Consider the following 8,449-nt stretch of genomic DNA (forward strand, 5'->3'; position numbering starts at 1 on the left):
TCATAAAAATCAAAACCTAGCCTTATTCAACACGATTTTTAATTTTGAAAGATGAGTAAGAGACTCATTTTTCAAGCATTTTAAATGGCTACAAAATGTATGTGAAAGGTGAAAAGACAAAGGTTTCAATTTATACAACTTCTATGCACTCTGTTTTGTACTGAAATTAGCCAGTCAATGAACTAAAAATGTTTTCCACTGCTTCAGTATCTTCCTTTGATATAGAATGATGCCTCCCTGTTGAACTAATAGGAACTGGAGCACTTACAATCTTCAAAACATTGTGAACAGGAAATGAGCACTTTTGGCATGTTGCTGCCCTTCAGCTGGAAACCTATATCCAGCAGCTGGTCCATGTAGCAGCATAAAGTTCACTACAATTTTCTAGACTCTTAACTGGTGTCTATAATCTCTGCAATCCACCAGTCACAGTCATACACACACGCCACAAACATCCACCTTTCTCAGGTTGTGAATCTGAATATTAGCCTGCTGTTTCTGAGGTGTTGGCCAAACGAATGAAATTTCTTCTTTCTTGCTATTTAAAGTGTGTGCAATATGAGTTCACCAACCACTTTGAGTCCAAAAATATGTCTTCTGAATTCCTTTTACAGGAGTAGTTTGTTTGAACCATTATGCTTTTTTCTACTAACGGAATTCTTCGATTTCCTCTTTGGACAAAAGAATGATGGCTGTGGATGTGTAAGATTTTTTCAACTCTCGTAAAATCCTCAGCATTCTGAATCACAGCTGTATTTGGTCTGGAGTTATGTTTCGTAGCATGGTGGTTTAGCAGGCCTCCTACACCATCACAAGGCCTCTTCCCATGACCAGTAGCACAGTATACCCAGTCAGCTGGCACAAGCGACTTACACAATTCAAACAGCTGGTAACAATTTTTAAAATGACTAGGAGCACCATCAGAAATAATGATGGTCTTCTCTGCCCCCGTTTGCAGCAGAAGAATTCTGCGCATTGCTATCAAAGAAAGTGCTGAGTCATGTCCTGTATAATCACTCATAACTGCAATACTTGTGGTCTTGTTTTGAAAATATGTCACTCCTGTAAAAATTGAAACCTGGTCATTACTCCAGTGATACCCTTGTACTTCTTGTGGGAGTATTACAGACCATTTCTCAGCAAAATCACAGGGAAGCACTAAACACAGTTCTTCAGCTTGTACACACCCTTTCACTTCTGCAAGGTGTTGTTATTGCCATTTCCACAGATGCTGGTGCGTTACTGCTTTCACTGACCATTTACCAAGTTCATCAATAAAACTGTCAAAGGCAACAGTTTTCTTAATTAGTTTATTATCCTCCCATGTCACATATGTAGTTCCTGCAGATTTATCTGCTACATCTTCCAGACAAAGTGTCTGTGAAGTCAGTTCTCTCTCTCCAGGGCAGTCACCACATTCTTGAAACAAACAAGTCTCTCGCTTTACGTCACAGACTACTAATGACTTCACAAGTCCAACCAAGGTGTCATATGCCATGTGCTCCAGAAAGTTCTTCAAAGTTACCACACAGAGTTCAAAATTCGTGAAGTACACACATAAACGGACACCTCTAGGTGGGTGTGGAACTACCCACTTAGGTTGTAGTGCATAGCATTTTGATCTTCCAAGATGTGACGTTGCATACTTGCTCTTATAAACTGCAAAAGTTTCTTTAATACTGCAAAGTCACGTACCTCTTCACTTTCACAACTTTTTGACTTTTGACCTTCAACCTTTTTTGTTGGCACTCTGGCGAGAGCAGTCCCATTTATCTTCCAGATAAAATGACTGCACTATTTGAACTTCAGCCGCTTCTAGAGGATGACCCTAGTAGGGATCTGGTCTTCCAAAGACTCCTTTTACAGGCTTCACATTTCTTGATTTGTCTACCATGTACTTCTATACTGACGGAATGTGGTTCAAAATTGTTTTCTTTGAAAATGTCTCTGGAATAATAGTTAAAACTAGCACGTTTCCACTGTACGATGCACAATATTCAACAGCTGAATTGACATTTGCGAAAAATTCCTGGCAAGAGGTGCAAGAGTGCTTTGGTTCATTTCCTTCAGAAGATGGAATTTCTACTTTGAAGAGTGTGGTCAGTTTTGCTGTAGTGTATTCATCCATAGCTTTGGTAATTTCTCTGTGCTTTCTTGACACATAGAGCTTATGGCTCAACTTCACTGACCACGGTTTCTTGACAGGACTAACACCTACCTATGTAGTTGACTGATTCAGAGTATTTCATTCTTCCTCTATTGATGCAAAATCTAAGAAATTAGTAAGAAACAACATCAGTGAAGACATACACTACCTTGAAAGTTAACAAAAATGATTTTTAAAATAAAACCTGTCCAACTTAAAAGTGGAAGCTCTCAGCTACAGAGGATATAGCACTACATGATACTAATCAACATAAAAAAAGCTAACTTTTATGGATTGGCATTTTTGAAAAGAAAATTTTTTTTTCTGTGAATTATAACAAATTTCAAAAGGCCACAGCAAAAGAACTTGGACAGATATGTCCAAATGGAGGATACCACTGTAATCGTACAGCAACTGTCTTTCAAAAAAACTAGAACAATTACAGAGATACAGCATTTTAAATTTTTTTCTGAAATCTCTATCTTCAAAATGGTATTCGTAGTGTCATCTTTGGAGACCTGTATCTTGTAGAAAACAAAAAAATACTCGTTTCTTACTTACTCCTGAATTTTTAACATATGCTAAATTCAATAACATATGAAACTATGAAGGTAACCCTCCTGCCTGAGGTGATACGGATTATGCCATCACAATAAAACAACACTTGTCCATCCCCTTTTGGAGTACTGCTGTGCCGTGTGGGATCCTTACCATATAGTGTTAACGAAGTACATCTAGAAAGTTCACAGCATGTTTTGTATTATCGAGAAATAGGAAAGAGAGAGTTGTAGACATGATACAGGACTTGGGGTGGACATCATTGAAACAAAGGCATTTCTCATTGCAATGGAATCTTCTCGCGAAATTTCAATCACCAACTTTCTCCTCCAAATGTGACAATAGTTTGTTGGCGCTGAAATGCATAGGGAGAAATGATCATCACAATAAAATAAGAAAAGACAGAACTCACACAGAAAGACTTGGGTGTTCATTTTTTCCATGCACTGTTTGAGAGTGAAATAATAGAGAATTATTGCAAAGGCTGTTCAATGGACCCTCTGCTAGGCACTTAAGTGTGATTCGCAGAGTATCCATGTAGAGGTAGGTAATCAGAGGGAGGGAGAGAAGAAAAAATGAGAGACGATGTATCTTTAACAGCACGATCATTTACAGTAATACAAAAACACTAGTAAAGCACCGTTTGACACAGTTTGAAGACTAAGGTCAGTAGCTCTAGCTGGGACAGTTCTCTAAGCTCGTGTACATCATCATTTCCCTTTACACGAGAGTCTTGTGACTGAAGCATAAATTTTCAATACAGATGTTAGACTGCCTCCCACACTCAGGATCTACTCATGCTCACTCACTATACCACTTAACTTTATGGATAGGAACTGCACACTATCTCTTCTACCTATGGAAGTGAGAGAAATACAACAAACAGTCTCATCACCGACATGAAACTGACTACCTGTCGTACAAATCAAAAGCAAACTGGTAACCTAAAAAATGCTGACATAGTTTTGACAGTAACCTCACCTACCCAATGACACGTTATCTTCATTATTTTCATGGTTTGCATTCCACTGAGCACTTTCCAGGTACAGCAAAGACAAACTTTAAATGTGTGGCAAGTAAAGAAATCACTTATTACACGTTTTTAAAAATTTGGTACACTAGCCCTAATTAATTGAGTGAAAAATTTTATATCATTTTCTATCCCTATTTTTGACGTTGTTAATTACGAAATAAAATACTTCCAGAATGAATGCTTAGGTCTCCAGGGGTGTTCATACCATTACTAACTTTTAAGACACGCCAAAAGTAAGTGCAACTCCAGGATCTGAACACCGGCCTTTGCCTATCTTATATTCTTCTTGACTGAGCTACCAAGACACATGTCAGGGCCCATTCCACAGTTTCAATCAGATAGAACATTATCTGGGAAAAATTACATATTGGACCCCAGTTCCTTTTTTCAGGATGGCACAGAAGTTAACATTAGGCTGCACTAAAAGTCAATTTGGTTTTTACATTTGTTGGCTTCACCAACTCACAACCAAATGCGTCATCTTTCAACCTAACTGAGGCCTTGGGCTGCACTACTGATCATTCTGCCACCAGAATGGTCGAGGGAGAGGGGGTCTAATACCACACTTTAACCCATTATCCCCACTTTGCATACTTCACAGATGTTCTCTCCATCAACAAATACTCTTAGTGAAAAAAATAAAGTGGAGACTGAATTAGCTACAGGTCTCTTAATCTCTCCTCAGAAGTGTAATGTCAAATAGAGATTCTCATAAGACTGTAATCGCATGCTGGAATAGTGCTCCAGATGGAGCAGGGTTTCAATTACCCTCACATTGTGTCAAACTACTACTATTACAAGATAATATGATATACTATAACCAGGACCCCTGCCTTTTGTAGATAATAAAACTTGCACTAAAAACCCCATGACTGACAAATTAGTTACTATATAGTCCTTCATTTGAAATTAAAGTACGACTACTACTAATTATGTTACTATACAAACACCAAAATACATTTCCAGTAGAAGGATGGTGTTAAATTCAATTCATTAATACTTCCAGAATGAATACTTAACCCTCCAGAGGTGTTCATACTGACTTAAATATAATTAATGTAAATCATTCCAACTTCGTTTATGAAATGCAAAACGGCACAGAAAGAAAACCATTGGGTAATTATCAGATTTGTGGAATTGCATTTCATTTGGTAAGAATGAGCTAGTGAATCCGCCCCCCCCCCTCTTCCGATTTTCCTAGGCGATAAACAAAATATGCATCAAAATATTCGGCAGGGTTATGTCTATTAAATGGTAGTGTCTTCCTGAATTTACTTAATTTAATTTCAAAAAACAGTTTTAAATATGGTACACATGTGGTCATTGGTCTATGCCAACCTATCTGCCTCTTCATCAGTACCGCTGCCTGTCACATTGGCTTCAATACCTGGCCAAATTGTCGCCCTAATACAGGTTTCGGGTTATACTACAGACCAATATCATCTCAGCCAAGGAGTGATTAACGTGCAGGCATTATCATATCCTAGTGCTTTATTTACGTAATGAAATACACAATATTAGGGGAATTTAAAAATGCAAACTTATATAAACTTTACAGTTAACCAACGGGTTCTCCTGTAAATTTTTGATCCCTATATGGACGTAAATGTGACATATCATCAAACTATGTGAGGTCCTCGAAATTACTAATTATAAACACGCAAATTACGAGACAGTCATGCAACACATATATCATCCAATCTACCGTTAACCAACAAAATATTCCATTAGCAAATTTGAATAAAGCTGGCGATGTGGCCAGAAGAATAATATCAAAACAGTGACATACATTAATACTCTTTTAAACGACAAACTTGCAAATGTGAATAAATAGCAGAAGTCTTCCGTAGAAGTTCCAAAGGTGTCATCTTACTACTAATCATGCATTTACAGGAATGTTCAGCAACTTTAAGACACTGACATACCAAATATGTCAACCCAACCAATTTAACGCAGATTCTGTCAAAAATCAGCCGTGCAGCATAGTATACAAAACATAATATAAACAAAAGCACAGACCGTTGACTTAACTGCTTGGCTTTCGAAATTAACAGTTTCGAAACAGTATTCTCAATTATAGGCAATGTTGGTTTTACGTGTACTTAAATTATGATACTACGCCCTATGCTGCAATAAAATAGAACTCAACTCTTAAACCTCTAGTAAACCGATACGGAGGGTGTAGATGAATGCAGATTGTTTCCTACCTTTCATCTACTGCACAGTTACATGGGTTACTGAGGTTCCACTGATCTAATATCAATACGGCAATTCGGACACATATGCAGTTAATAAAATATTGATGCGTACCACTAGTCCCAAAATAAGGCAATAAACAAACAGTGACAGGGAATTATGCACGCAGCGCTGACTACGAAAACAAAACGTATCAACAACTCATTTGTTATTATGTCTGAAATTACTTACCATAGTTTCTCTTTCTCCTCAGATCAGACATTAGTGCCACATATACTAATTGCGAACACATTATCACACAGTGAGATTTACGATTTCTGCCACACAAACTGTCTTCACATTCCTGTTGCCAGCTTTTGTAAGTCAGATGTCGCACTTATGGTCGCACGAAATAAACGTCACGTAGTACCACAAACCATATATCACAATGTTCTTTATAAAGATGAGGAACAGTCACAAAGAGATAACCACACTACATTTGCGCAATAACTATACATTCTTTCTCCAAATGGAATCGTCCATTACCGCTACAAACACTGTCAACTACAATGGCTACTACGTTCAATATTCCAAACTCATTAACATCGGAAGAATAAGCAAACAACGAAGGTTTGATTCCACAGACATTACAATCACGTCCCAGAGAAAGTTTGACTAGTTACTAGAAGTTGAAGCTACAAATTTGAATAAAAAATAATGCAACAGTAATTCACAAAAATGTATTTCAGACACTGCAGCTCAGCTTATATATGATACTTGCAACATTCTTGGAACATTTGGATTTTTTTTTTCGGCTAGCATTGTGTTACACATGTTTTTACATGCAGATATGCGATACTAATTCTTAACAAAATCTTTTAGATATTAAAAAATTGAAATTCTGCTACGGAATAGAAGGGTTCGTTAAAGAGAAATCGTTTAGTTTGCTTTCAAATTTGATTGGTTGGTTGGTTGATTTGGAAGAGGGAACCAAACAGCAAGGTCTTGGTACGAGCTTTCAAATTTAACTTTGCTGATTGTTAGATATCTAATGGCGTTGAGTAAGTGATAAAAAATGTTGGTGGGAGTATTGTAAAACACTTTTTGTGCTAATTATTCCTTAGTGTGAAATAGTCGATATCATTTTTTCTTCTGGTATTTTAATTATGTACATCATAGTAGCTTTTGAAGTGCAGTGGGTTAATTTACAACAAACGTTATGCGAGAATAAATATACTGTGAGGGAGTAGTCAAAATACCCAACTTCTTGAACAGATCTCATCCAGATTATCGGGGGTGAGTACCATATATTGTCACAAAAGAAGCCGAGTAGCACTGTGGAATGGTGGTCATGAAGCTAAACTGTTGCATGAAGGGTCCCGACTTCAAAACTCAACGAGACCGTACAATTTTAATTTCTATATTCGGGTCGAGTACATTCTAGAAGTATACACTCATGTCTAGAATTATTGTACTGGAATGTTCTGTAGCTGTATATATACTGCATGTCTTCTGGCCAAAGGCAGTTCGCTCCGCGCTCTTGTATGTGCAAGTGCTGAATAAACCTTCGTTAAGTGAAGTTAGAGTCCGTCATTCACCTAATTACACCTTCTTCTACGTGACATTATTCTGGTAGAGGCGCTGGGTATTGGAACTTGTGATAATGCACATTATCGACGACACAATGGCTCCCATCAGGCCACGACAGAGCCGCCGCTTACGTGGGGAGAAATCCGAGTTCGAGCCAGATTCACCACATCGCTGTCTATCGGAGACAGAAGAAGAAGAGGACGTTACGACGACAGCAACTGTGTGGCACCACATGAAACATCGTTCCGGGTTCTCTGGTGACGATGGCCAAGATCCAAACAAGTGGCTGAAGGTAAAATAAGCATATAGCCAAATTTAACAAACGGAATGACACCGTGTGTTCGGCTCACGTATTTTTCTACTTGGAGGGCACTGCCAAGCAATGGTATGAGATCAACAAGGAGAAGTTCTCAAGCTGGAAAGTATTACAGGCGGAACAGCGCAAGCATTTCGGTGAAACACAACACCGGAAGTGGATGGCTGAAATAAACGAAAAGTACAGGGCATAGCGTCCAGTAGAAACTAGAGCATCCCACATTCAATACGTCTTGGAGCTGTGTAAAATAGTGGATCCTAGAATGAAGGAGGAAGATAAGGTTGCACATCTCATGAAGGGTGTTGCCGAGGACATGTAACAAGCCCTACTCCTGAAGGAGGTTTCGACAGCAGACGACTTCATAAAATGGTGCCAGTATATCGATACAATGCATTAAAAAAGAATTACAGGCAAGAGGTTTGAACCGCTTCCAAACGTCGTATCAATGTCTGTGGCGGAGGAAGCAACTGATTTTACAAGCGTTCTTCGTCACATAGTGACAAAGGACGTTCAGAAGGCACTTGGATTGCAAAGCGTGCAAAAAACCGAGACGCATCAACAGATCATAAGGGAGGAAGTGGAACAGACATTGAACCCCATCTCTCGTCCTTAATGTTCCTTCAAAACGGTG

General features: G+C 38.4%; 1 protein-coding gene across 1 annotated transcript in view; it reads right to left on the bottom strand.

Moving 5' to 3' along the window:
- The window catches only part of LOC126184756 (uncharacterized), a 56,278-nt gene extending 49,806 nt beyond the window's left edge, over positions 1-6,472 (bottom strand). Inside the window, exon 1 of the mRNA XM_049927294.1 lies at positions 6,165-6,472. The gene's annotated coding sequence lies outside the window, so the exon portion shown is untranslated. The remainder of the gene's footprint in view (positions 1-6,164) is intronic.
- Positions 6,473-8,449: the final 1,977 nt, after the last annotated feature.

This window comes from Schistocerca cancellata, chromosome 4, assembly GCF_023864275.1.
Source record: "Schistocerca cancellata isolate TAMUIC-IGC-003103 chromosome 4, iqSchCanc2.1, whole genome shotgun sequence".
In the NCBI taxonomy this organism is placed as follows: domain Eukaryota; kingdom Metazoa; phylum Arthropoda; class Insecta; order Orthoptera; family Acrididae; genus Schistocerca; species Schistocerca cancellata.